The sequence below is a fragment of the Mobula birostris genome, chromosome 6, assembly GCF_030028105.1.
Source record: "Mobula birostris isolate sMobBir1 chromosome 6, sMobBir1.hap1, whole genome shotgun sequence".
In the NCBI taxonomy this organism is placed as follows: Eukaryota; Metazoa; Chordata; class Chondrichthyes; order Myliobatiformes; family Myliobatidae; genus Mobula; species Mobula birostris.
Genome location: NC_092375.1, coordinates 38,757,200 through 38,770,149, shown reverse-complemented (window position 1 = coordinate 38,770,149; position 12,950 = coordinate 38,757,200). Strand labels below are relative to the sequence as shown.

Here is a 12,950-nt window from a genome sequence, read left to right as displayed (position 1 = left end):
GCAATGCACATGCATAGACAATAGATCGATGTGCATGTATAGACAGCAGATCAATATGTAGTGCTAAGGGGAGTCATTGCTCTCAAAGAAACAGATCCATACATTACAAAAATAATAATGTTCTCAATTAGTTATGCATTATTTAGGTTTAATATTATTCACATGTCTTAAGTTTAATGACAATTTGAAATCTTTTTATTGTGGATTAGTGAAGTTTTAATGGAAGAATCTTGCAGTATTACTCTCATAAAGTCATTGGGAATCAAACATAACCTAATTTAATTGAAAAGCAAAACACAGTAGATGATGACAACCTGAAACAAGAACTGAAAAGAGGTTAGAGGTACTTAGCAGGCCAAGCAACATCTGTGGAAAGAGAAACTATCAACATTTCAGATTGTTGACCATTTTCCTTAGAAATTTTCCAGTGGCTTTTAAGATACATTCATACAACATTTGCGCTGTGCTCAGGCTGTTATTCTTGGATTGCAGTGTATTCAAAAGATGAAAACTTTATCAAGAGAGGACTAGTATCAGTTTCTGGACTTAAAAATAGACATTAAACTGATATTACTAAATATTTATGGAAATTCTATGGTGTTTGAAAATACTTTAAATTAACTTCTGGGATTAAAGACACTGTTATTCTGCTGACAAGGATAGTTTAATAACAAGGAATCTTTGTTCTTAGGCATTTTTAAATGGAATTTCAAAGAGGACTTGAGAAAGGTTGCAAATTTGAACAAATCTCCCAGAATTGTTAAGTGAATTCGCTCCCAGCCCTCACTGCTGTGCGGTCTTCCGTAAAATTGCCTGCATTTGAAAGTAAAAATGGTCCTGACCAAAGATAAGATAGGCTTTTAGCTGGAGGGTAAAATGTTATTTGAGAAAATGGAAGCAGAATTCTGCTGATGAAGAGAAGATCCACTTGATTCTGATGAATACTTCAATCAGGATTGCCCACAGAAAGATTACAAGTAAAAAAACATTAAATTATGGTACACTTCACTGGATTAACCTATTTATTTTTTGACTGAAATAACTATCTTGCTTTCCTTGCTTCTCCCATATCTGCTTGCTGCAGACTGCACCCTGCCAAGTCTTTCCAGCTGGGTGACTTGGATCTCCTGCCTGTCATTGCATGTATCGCTGAGATCAGAAAGCAGAGGTTTTGGGTCTAATCAGTAACTAGAACTAAGTCAACCAATGTAACAGTATAGGTATTAAATTTAATTAAAAATTCACACATTCACAGCGAATGGAATAAATACGGCTAAATAGTGGAAATCGTATTGTTCACTAATTTTTATTGGTAACAGCATGCCCGTTTAAGATTGCTATACTCTTGGACTTTCTAAGATCACTTGCAGTCTCCATATTTAGTTTGAACCTGAGCTGAATTCCATTTGATAAAGTTTCTCATTACAAATGCTGCTTTTCATTCATAGTCTGATTTCTCTCACCGCTGTCTCTCTGTTTCAGTTGTTTTAAACCTGAAGCTTGTGGATGTGCCTTTCTTACTCCAGTTTCCATCTCGGTGGTCTTCTCATTGACTCCTAACATTTTGCACTCCACACTGTTGATCCAAGTTAACTTCTTAAAAAAAAAGTTAATGTGGATATTTCTTTTACTGTTACAGTAATTTATCACATGCTGACCTCCCATTCTCTTGGTCATCCTGCAGTTCACGGAGAATGTCCACTAATCTGACCTCCTCAGGGAGCAATTAGTTTCTGCAGAAAACTTCAAATCTGCAAAATGTCCTTTAGCACTTTGTACACACTCCCTGCAAACATTTGCAACTTTAAACAGTTATGGAAACCAGGAAATCTCCAGTAAAACCAAATCAATATCAAGTGAGATCATCCAGCAGCTTAGTAATTCACTCCTGATTTCACATTAAGTAGTGCTGCTCCTCAGGTCTGCACATGCAATGGAGAATGCCATTTTGAGTTACCAAAAAGCAAGTGACACTAATCCAATTTTAATGCCTGAAATTTAAATTTAAAAATAATATTTTCCCTGTGGAGAATCTGATCACGAATGTTCAAGATAAAATAGTTATTAAGAGAGCAAGAGAAAAATTAGAAGAAAAAATCAGCAAGAGTTATTATTGGGCTGAGGCAATAATTGAAGTTAGAACCATTGCATCCTAAAAAAAAAGAATATAGATTAGCAATTGAAACGAAGAATTGTGTAAAGCCATAGGAGCTGGGATTAGTTTGAATAACATTGATAAGAAGCAGCACAAAATTGTGATTCTTCTGAATATCAGCAGTGAGATTACTGAAATGCAGTGCACGGATTTGATTTTAAAAACAGTAATGTGCCATGGATGATCTAGGATTGTTTGCTGACATAATAGGCTTAATTGGGAGTGGTTCTATCCTGGATCATCAGCAAAGCAACATTTTTTTTTAAAAAAAACACTATACTTTATTTCTCCTCTGAGAATTTTAACAACACATGTCCCAAGTGGGATGGACAATCTATGTCAGATGCATTTTACCCAATATTTTTCACCAAAATTATTGTTGCACAAAATTTCTCAACAGGAATCGAAGTTGGATAAGGGCCCTTAAGATCCCCTTACAAGGTGATGTAATACATGCAGCTTTGTTGATGGTGCAAAGCTAGGTTCCAGTGTGCAGCACAGAAACAGGCGCTTCGGCCCATGTAGTCCATGCGGAGACATTTAAAATGCCAACTCTCATTGACCTGCAGTGGGACCATAGCTTTCAATATCCCTATTATCCTCTCGTAAACGTTGAAATTGAGCTCTCGTGCATTACTTGTGCTGGCAGCTTATTCCACACTCTCACAACCCTCTGAGTGAAGAAGTTGCCCTTCATATTCCCCTTAAACTTCTCACCCTTCATCCTTAACACATAACCTCTGGTTGTAATCCAACCCAACCTCAGTGGAAAAACTTTGCTTGCATTTACCTTATCTATATCCCTCATAATTTTGCATACCTCGATTAAATCTCCTCTCAATCTTCTATGTTCTAAAGAATACAGTCCTAACTTATTCAGTCTTTAGCCATGGGCACTTGCATGGGTCCCAGCTATGCCTGCCTTTTTGTCAGCTATGTGGAACTGCCTGCTCCAAGCCTGCACTGGTATCACTCCCCAACTTTTCCTACGCTACACTGACAGCTGCATTGGTGCAGCTTTCTGCACCCATGCTGAGCTTGTCGACTTTATCAAATTTGCCTCCAACTTCCACCCTGTCCTCAAATTTACCTGGTCCATTTCCAACACCTTCCTCCCCTTTTTCGATCTTTCGGTTTCTATCTCTGGAGACAGTTTGTGTACTGCTATCTTTTATAAACCCACTGATTCTCACACCTATCTGGACTATATCTATTCCAACCCGGTCACTTGTAAAAATGCCATCCCCTTCTCTCAATTCCTCTGTCTTTGCTGCACCTGCTCTCAGAATTAAGCTTTTCATTCCTGAACTAATGAGATGTCCTCCTCCTTCAAAGAAAGGGGTTTCCCTTCTCCACCATCAATGCTGCCCTACCCCCCATCTCTTTCATTTTGTGCACAGCTGCCCTCACCCCATCCACCCGCCACCCCACCAGGGACAGGATTCCTCTTGTCCTCACCTACCACCCAACCAGCCTCTGCATCCAGCATATAATTCTCCATAACTTCCTCCATCTCCAACGGGATCCCACCACTAAGCACATCTTTCCCTCTCCCCCCACTTTCCGCTTTCCACTTTCCACAGGCATCGCTTTCTACATGACTCCCATGTTAATTTGACCCTCCCCACTGATCTCCCTCCTGGCACTTATCCTTGAAAACAGAACAAGTGCTACATCTGCCCCCTACACCTTCTCCCTTACTGCCATTCAGGGCCCTAAGCAGTCCTTCCAGGTGAGGAAACACTTCACCTGTGAGTCTGCCTGAGTCATCTACTGTATCTGATGATACCAGTGTGGCCTTCTGTACATCGGTGAGACCTGACATAGATTGGGAGACCGCTTCGCCAAGCACCTAAGCTGCGTCTGCCAGAACAAGCTGGATCTCCCTGTGTCTACCCATTTCAATTCCATTTCCCATTCCCATTCCCACAAGTCAGTCCATGGCCACCTCTGCTGTGATGAAGCCACCCTCAGGTTGAAGGAGCAACACCTTCTATTTCATCTGGGTAGCCTCCAACCTGATGGCATGAACATTGTTTTCTCGAACTTCTGGTAAATCCTCCCCCCTCCCCACACCTTTTCCCATTCTATTTCCCTCTCTCACCGTATCTCCTTATCTGCCCATTACCTCCTCCTGGTGCTCCTCCACCTTCCCTTTCTCTTATGACCTCCTATCCTCTCATACCAGACTCCCCCTTCTCCAGCCCTTTTATCTCTTTCACCAATCAACTTCCTAGCTCTTTACCCTTGCCCCTCTCCTGGTCACCTGCTACCTTGTACTTCTTTCTCCCTCCCCACCCCCCACCTTCTTACTCTGACTTCATCTTTTTCCAGTCCAGATGAAGGGTCTTGGCCCAAAAGGTCAACTAATTACTCTTTTCTATAGGTGCTGCCTGGCCTGCTGAGTTCCTCCAGCATTTGTGTGTATTGTTTTGATTTCCAGCATCTGTAGATTTTATCTTGTTTGCAATCTTTTCTTGTAACTCAAGTCCTCCAGACCTGTTAACATCCTTGTAAATTTTCTCTGTACTCTTCTAACCTTGATTATATCTTTCCTGTAGGTAGATGACCAAAACTGCACACAATACCTGTACTCCAAATTAGGCATCACCATGTCTTATACAACTTCAACATGACATCCCATCTTCTGTACTCAATACATTGATTTATGAAGGCCAATGAGCCAAAAGCTTTCTTTATGACCCCATCTACCTGTGACACCACTTTCATCGAATTATGGACCTGTATTCCAAGATCCCTTTGTTCCCCCACACTCCTCACTCAGTGCCCTACCCTTTACTGTGTAAGTCCTACTCTGGTTGGTCCTGCTGAAGTGCAAAACCTCGCACTTGTCTGCATTAAATTTCATCTGCCGTTTTGCAGCCCATTTCTCCAGCTGATGCAGATCCCTCTGCAAGCCATGATAGCCTTTCTCAGTGTTCACTACACCCCCAATCTTGGTGTCATCCGCAAATTTGCTGATCCAGTTAAACACATTATCATCCAGATCACAGGCCTCCAGTCAGAGAGACAACTATCTACTACCACTCTCTGGCTTCTCCCACAAAGCCAACGTCTAATCCAATTTACTACCTCATCCTGAATGACGAGCATGTGAACCTTCTTGACCAGCTTCCCTTGCGGGACCTTGTCAAATGCCTGACTAAAGTCCATGTAGCCAACATCCACTGCCTTACCTTCATCCACTTTACTTGAAAAACTCTCTAAGATTCGTTAGACATGACCTACCATGCATGAAGCCATGCTGACTATCCTTAATCAGTCCATGTCTAACCAAATACTCGTATATCTGTTCCCTTAGAATATCTTCCAATAACTTTCCCACAACTGATGTCACTCACTAGCTGATAATTTCTTGGTTTCTGTTTAGAACCTTTTTTAAACATTGAGTATCCTGTCGCGAAGGATGTTTTAAATATCTCTGCTGGGGCCCTGGCAATTTCTGCACTTACCTCCTGTAGGGGCCAAGGGAATACTTTGTCAGACCCTGGGGATTTATCCACCCTGATCTCCTACAGGCAACCGAACATCTCCTCCTCTGTAATCTGTATGGGGTTCATGAAGTTGATGCTATTCTGCCTCACTTCTATAGACTCTGTATTCATCTCCTGAGTAAGAAAAGATGCAAAGAATGCATTTAAGATCTTCCACATCTGTTTTGGTTCCACACAGGGATTACCATTCTGGTCTTCTAAATGACCTATTTTGTAGCTTGCAATCCTTTTGCACTTAATGTATCTGTAGAATCCCTTAGGATTATCTTTCACCTTGTCTGCTGGAGAAACTTCATGCCACCTTTTGTTCTTCCTCATTTCTTTCATAAGTGTTCTCTTGTATTTCTTGTACTCCATAAGCACCTCAATTATTCCTACTTGCCTACACCTGCTATGTACTTCCTTTTTTTTCTCATAACTGGGGCCTCAAAATCTCTTGAAAATCAAAGTTCCCTACACTTGTTATCTTTACCTTTTATTCTGACAGGCACATACAAGCTTTGTACTCTCGAAATTTCATTTTTGAAGGCCTTCTCACTTTCCGAGTACATCTTGCCAGATAATTTCTGATACCATCAAAATTGGCCTTTCTCCAATTTAGAATCTTACCCCACCGACCAGACCTATCTTTCCAGATATTTACTTTAAAACTAATGGCATCTTGGGTACTGGATGCAAAGTGTTCCCCTACACAAGCTTCTGACACTTCCCTGTCTCATTTTCTAATAGCAGATCCAGTACCGCATGCTCTCTCGTTGGCATTTCGACATGCTGATGAAGGAAACTTTCCTGAACACATTTGACTAACGCTATCCCATATAGTCCTTTCACAGTATGAGGTTCCCAGTCAATATGTGGAAAGTTTAAAATCACCTACTATAATAACCTTATGTTTCTTGCAACAGTCTATGATCTCTTTACAAATTTGGTCCTCTTAATCCCTAGTACTGTTGGGTGGTCTGCAATATAGCCCCATTAACCTGGTCATATCTTTCTTATTTCTCAGTTCCACCCATAATGCCTCATTAGTTGAGTTCTCCAGTCTGTCCTGATAGAGCACAGCCTGATATTTTCACTGACCAGTAACACTAACCCTCCTCCTTTAATCCTTCCCACTCTGTCACGTGTAGAACAACAGAACCCTGGAGTATTGAGCTGCCAGTTCTGTCCCTCCTGTAACCAAGTCTCACTAATGGCTACAATGTCATAATTCCAGGTTTTGATCCATGCCCTGAGCTCATCCACCTTTCCTGCGATACTACTTGCATTGAAATATATGCAGCTCAGGACACCAGTCACACCATACTCAACCTTTTGATTCCTGACTTAGTCTTATCATGTGAGGAGATAAAGAACTCAGGAAGACATAGACAATATATGAGTGAATGTCTCCATGTAATATGACATGAGATGAAACCAACTACTTGGGTAAACAGAATGGCAGGAAGAACATAATCCATACATAGAGCACTGGAGGTGAGGATTGAATCTACATTTCTGGATCTTTGAGACAACAGCGTTACTAGTTTTGTCATCTATCATCCTAATGATTGCTTAAAGTCACAAGGTTGACCAGCCGTGATGCTACGAGGCACTGTTAAACACTCTCAGCAACGGATTTCCATTAAATCACTTGTGAAACTTGGTTGAGCAAATGGGGAAGTTGAAATTTCAACAGTTGCATTGGATAACGACATTTCCGGTAAATAGAAAGAAATGACAACAGCTTTCAGGTGGCAGAGACGGATTATTGCTGCATTTGGAAATTGGCTTGGAAATGCAAATAGTAATTTGATGCTAAGGCATTCTTTGAGAATTTCAGAGTGCATTTTAGAAATGTTGTTCCCTTCTTTAGTGGTTCCCATTCATTCCCATTCCTGCTGATGGAGACATTGTGTGCAACTTCTGCTGAGTGTTGTGCTGCTTGAACAGACAGGGGTTTCCTGTGTTATGGATGACCAGACTACTGAAATCCAGCTCCATACAATTTTAACCTATACTTCAAAACAGCAATAATGATACATATTTCATGATATTCATTAATGTCTGAATACTCTATTAATTATGGATAGTGTTGGGGTGACATTTTGATGAAATGAAAAAATTGTAAGTGTATGCAGAACAATACAATGGATTACTATAGAAAACAGATTTCTGACTTACAGAGAAATTGGCTTAAAGGTAGTTCTCAAGAACAAAACCAGTAATTTTTATCCTTGCATTCTACTGCTGCTGCAAAACAACAAATTACACATAATATAAACAGTGATACAGTAATAAATCTGATGCTGAAGTTGGTCCATACAGATCAACTTATTACAACAGTGCATTGAGGTAATACCATCATCCCTACAAAGCTAATCAATAAGCTCCAAGAACTTGACCTCAATACTTCATTGTGCAATTGGATTCTCAATTTCCTCACTTGCAGACACCAGTCAGTTTGATTGGCAACAACGTCTCCTTCACAATCTCCATCAGCAAAAGTGCAACACAAGGCTGTGTGCTTAAACCTCTTCTCTACTCATTTTGTACTTATGACTGTATGGCTAAGCACAGCTCCAATACCATATTCAAGTTCACAGACAACACCACTGTCATTAGCCAAATCAAAAGTGGTGATGAATCAGCATGTAGGAGGGAGATTGGAAAATCTGGCTGAGTGATGCCACAATAACATCCTTGTACTCCCCACAGCCCCAGGCTGAGCTCCCGAAGCAAGGATGCCGATCCAGAGGGAGAACCTGGGAACCGAGCATCATGCCTTCTGGGGAAAACCCCAATGGGGCAAGTGTGCCCATGCTCCCCATCTGGGGCAGACGGCGCAGCACATTTCCCACCTTCCTTGCAGCCTGCACTGGGAAGCACAAGACACCCCAGTCATGGGAGGATAGGCAATGCGGCAGGCACCACCAACGCCGCTAGAGAAAGAGGAGGACTAATGAGGCCCAGCAATCCACCCTGAAGCTCCCCCAGATACAATGGTACCAACCACCTGGAAGTTAAACTTGCCGCATGGCACAAAGGGTGGAGCCCCTCTGAGACAGTGGTGTACCTTGCCCTGGTGCTGGAGGGGGATGCCCTGCATGCCCTCCTCAACCTAACGCCAGCTGAGCAGTGTGGATACAGGACCCTTGTAGTGGCGCTGCAGTGACGTTTTGAGCAAAGCCCATTGGAGGAAGCAATGAGGAAAGAACTGGGCAGCAGGCCATGTGGGAGAAAGCCTGGGGGCATTCATGGTAGATCTCCACCACTGTGGTCGGCACGGATTAACCCCAGTTCTCTCCCGTGACCCAGGAAGAATTCGCCCTCCACACTTCTGTAAAGGCGCTGATGCCAGAGCATCTTCAGCAGCATGTTTGCCTGACATCACCGTCATCACTGGCAGAGGCAGAGAGGGCAGGAGCAATCTTAGCCCCCTGCACTCCAGCGCCATCCGAGACCTCCAGCAGAATCCATCTGCTGTCACCTCCCCTGGTGGGCCATTTGGGGGAACAGCAAGGTTTATACATGGACTGCATGGTGGAAGGCATCAGATGCCGTGCATTGGTGGACATGTGGTCAACCATCACCATCATCTGTCCGGGTGTCCTCCCCAACATGGACCAGCCATTCCTGCCTGGGTGGCCAACAATGGTGGTTCAGCTGGTTCTGGTCACCGGCAACTGTGCAGTGATAAGAGGGAAGAGGTGGCCCCTCTATCTGGTCCCATTGCCCGGCTCTCACCAAACGCCAGACAGCGGAGCCATGGATCAAAGTGATGGCAGCTGCTGGCATCATTGAGCCCTCCAACAGCCTCTGGGTTGCCCCAGCGTTGTTGGTCAGGAAGGAAGACAGGTTGGGGTGGTTCTGTGTTGACTACCACCTTCTCAATGCTGTGTACCAGAAGTGCTCCCATCTGCTGCCCCAGACTGTGGGTGCCCTGGACTGTATTGTGGGTTCAGCTTGGAAGACTTGAAATGGATTTAGCTGGCCTGTAAAGTAAGTTATTGTTCCCATACAAGTTTGAAGGTTCTAGAGAAATGTGCTGCCCCAGCAGGTAAGTAGGGTCAGCTATGATAGCCTTGGTATTAAGACTCGGTCCTGGGTGCTCTCTAGGACCAGGCTTCTGATCTGGAGAGGCCTCAGCAAGAGAGAGCCTGTGATAGTATAAATCACAAATTATGTCCAGCTGTGTGGGGTGTGCAGGCCTGTTGTACAATTGGTGTATTTCGAGTAATCAGTTTGCAAAGTATACTATGCTAGTTTCCTTGCCTGTTATTTCTGAGTTCTCACAATCAGTTGAAGCTACACAAAGCTCATTTCTGAATGTCAAATATCCTTTACTTTTTGATTGAATTATTTGGTTTCAACTTCCATTTGATTAAACAAGCAAACCAGCCTTGTTAATCTTCTGTGATAATTAAAACTGCTTTCATTATATTGTGTCTTCATGGATTAATAATCAAAATATGAGACTGATTACTGCAACAAAGTAAGGTATGAAGGAGTAAATTACTTAAGGTGTTTGTGTTATGTTTAAGTTGTTTGGTATGTTAGCTGATCTTTATTAAGGAGTTTTTAAAATTTTTTAAAATATGCTTTAACTTTTTTTTACTTTGTTCAGAAACATTATATTCATTATACTCTTGACACTTTTGACAGCCAGTGAAGCTGTGTGCCAGACTTTGCCAGTTTTCATTGCAATTAGTGTGCTTTATTACTGGGATTACTTTCATACACCTTTTGTGGACTTTGTTGCGGTTTATAATCTATGTAAAGCACTTTGAGCCTGTATCTTAAAGTATGAAAGGTGCTATATAAATTTATTATGTTATTAATAGGTCATTGTTACTTTGTGTACACAGTAATAATGATCAAACACGAGGAAATCTGCAGATGCTGGAATTTCAAGCAACACACACAAAAAATGCTGGTGATCACAGCAGGCCAGGCAGCATCTATTGGAAGAGGTACAGTCGATGTTTTGGGCCGAGACCCTTTGTCAGGACTAACTGAAAGAAGAGATAGTAAGAGATTTGAAAGTGGGAGGGGGAGATCTGAAATGATAGGAGAAGACAGGAGGGGGAGGGATGGAGCTAAGAGCTGGAAAGTTGATGATTGGCAAAAGGGATATGAGGCTGGAGAAGGGAGAGGATCATGGGACAGGAGACCTAGGGAGAAAGAAAGGGGGAGGGTGGAAGCCCAGAGGATGGGCAAGAGGTATAGTGAGAAGGACAGAGGGAGAAAAAGGAGAGAGAAAAAAAAATAATAATTCATGCCATCAGGTTGGAGGCTACCCAGGCGGAATATAAGGTGTTGTTCCTCCGACCTGAGTGTGGCTTCATCTTTACGGTAGAGGAGGCCGTGGATAGACATATCAGAATGGGAATGGGATGTGGAATTAAAATGTGTGGCCACTGGGAGATCCTGCTTTCTCTGGCGGACAGAGCGTAGGTGTTCAGCGAAACAGTCTCCCAGCCTGCGACGGGTCTCGCCAGTATATAGAAGGCCACATCAGGAGCACCGGACACAGTATATCACCCCAGCCGACTCACAGGTGAAGTGTCGCCTCACCTGGAAGGACTGTCTGGGGCCCTGAATGGTGGTGAGGGAGGAAGTGTAAGGGCATGTGTAGCACTTGTTCCGCTTACAAGGATAAGTGCCGGGAGGGAGATCGGTGGGAAGGGATGCGGGGGACGAATGGACAAGGGAGTCCCTTAGGGAGGCAATCCCTGCGGAAGGTGGGGGAGGGGGGAGGGAAAGATGTGCTTAGTGGTGGGATCCCGTTGGAGGTGACGGAAGTTACGGAGAATTGTATGTTGGACCCGGAGGCTGGTGGGGTGGTAGGTGAGGAGCAACTTTCCAGCTCTTAGCTCCATCCCTCCCCCTCCTGTCTTCTGCTATCATTTTGCATCTCCCCCTCCCCCTCCCCCTCCCACTTTCAAATCTCTTACTATTTCTTCTTTCAGTTAGTCCTGACGAAGGGTCTCGGCCCGAAACATCATCTGTACCTCTTCCTATAGATGCTGCCTGGCCTACTGCATTCACCAGCCGTTTTTAATGATGACCAAATTTCCAGTTTAAGATGGCGCTACTAAAGAAGGGTGACAGCTTACTGGTGGTTCATAAAGCAAGATTTACAACTAAATACCATATTAATAATACTTTTTTCTGTGGAAAATTGTGGTAAACAGTTACCACAAACAATGAAGAAGAAAGCAAAGGTGAGGCTGACTTGAGGGTCAAAGCATGAGGGTGCAATGCAAAGTCGGAGTGGGGTCAAGGCATGTTCAAGGTGGAGTTGGAGCGAACGAAGTGGAGAAAAACCAGAGCAGAGCAGTTTCGGAGCTCATCCAACTAAAGTAAGAGTGAGGTCTGATCGATCTAAGTATTGGGCCAATTTGGAAAGATCGTGTATGGGGCGAAACATGGCGGTGGGGTCCAGGCCCAGAGTATACCGATGCAGCGGGCCCGGGTCCTAGTGCAGGGGACAACCTGCTGCTTGGACAATTTAACCTGCGGACCAGATGGTCTGAAAGGGCAGGGTGTCGGGACAGGAGGTGAGGGTGGGGCTGGTTCTGCTCACTGCTTCATGACATTTACTCTGCTCTTCATTGAACTGAGGCGGGAGACTCACTTTCCTTCTTAGTGCTGTCGCTTGCTTTAATTGCACGATTTGTGTGTTTTTTTTCTCTCTCTGCATTGGGTGTTGGTCTTTTATTTTTAATTGGGTTCTTTTGGGTTTCTTGTTTTGTGGCTGCCTGCAAGCAGACGAATCTCAAGGTTGTATAATTTATACATAATTTGATAAATATCCCCATAATTTAGAATTAATTAGGCGTTGATATTTTGTTTATTATTTTAGTGCAGAGTCAAGAGCAGCTTTCAAAAAGTTAAAATAGCACAAATGAGGCTTTCCACTTGAGATTAAAATGGCTCTCATTATACAGCACAGAAGAGAATTTCAGAAAGTTTGTTTCCAAGGATACCATTGTGGCCTTCTAAGAAGTGTGTACGGGGGAGGAATGCTTTGCAGTCCTGCCATGTCATTTAGGTCCTGGGAGTATATGTGGAACAAAAGAACAGACTCTCAGATTGAAACAATTGTTTATCTATATAACTCAACATTTCCAAAAAAACCATTTGTTCAGTTTTTTAGAATTTATCTTGGAACAGTGTAATTACTTCAGGCAATCAAATTCCATTTTAGTTTAACCACAAAATGGCTGATCTTGTAGATCACAACTAAAATTTGAGTTAAAGGTTCATTCTCCATTTTGAGCAGCTTTAATTGATAT

General features: G+C 42.9%; 1 protein-coding gene across 4 annotated transcripts in view; it reads left to right on the top strand.

Moving 5' to 3' along the window:
• The window catches only part of ildr2 (immunoglobulin-like domain containing receptor 2), a 127,244-nt gene that overhangs the window by 38,321 nt on the left and 75,973 nt on the right, over window positions 1-12,950 (top strand). Inside the window, exon 1 of one of the 4 annotated variants that reach the window (XM_072260270.1) lies at window positions 11,711-11,876. The exons of the other annotated variants lie outside the window; for them this stretch is intronic. The gene's annotated coding sequence lies outside the window, so the exon portion shown is untranslated. Of the gene's footprint in view, window positions 1-11,710; window positions 11,877-12,950 lie in introns of those variants that run through there. 4 annotated transcript variants of the gene reach the window in all.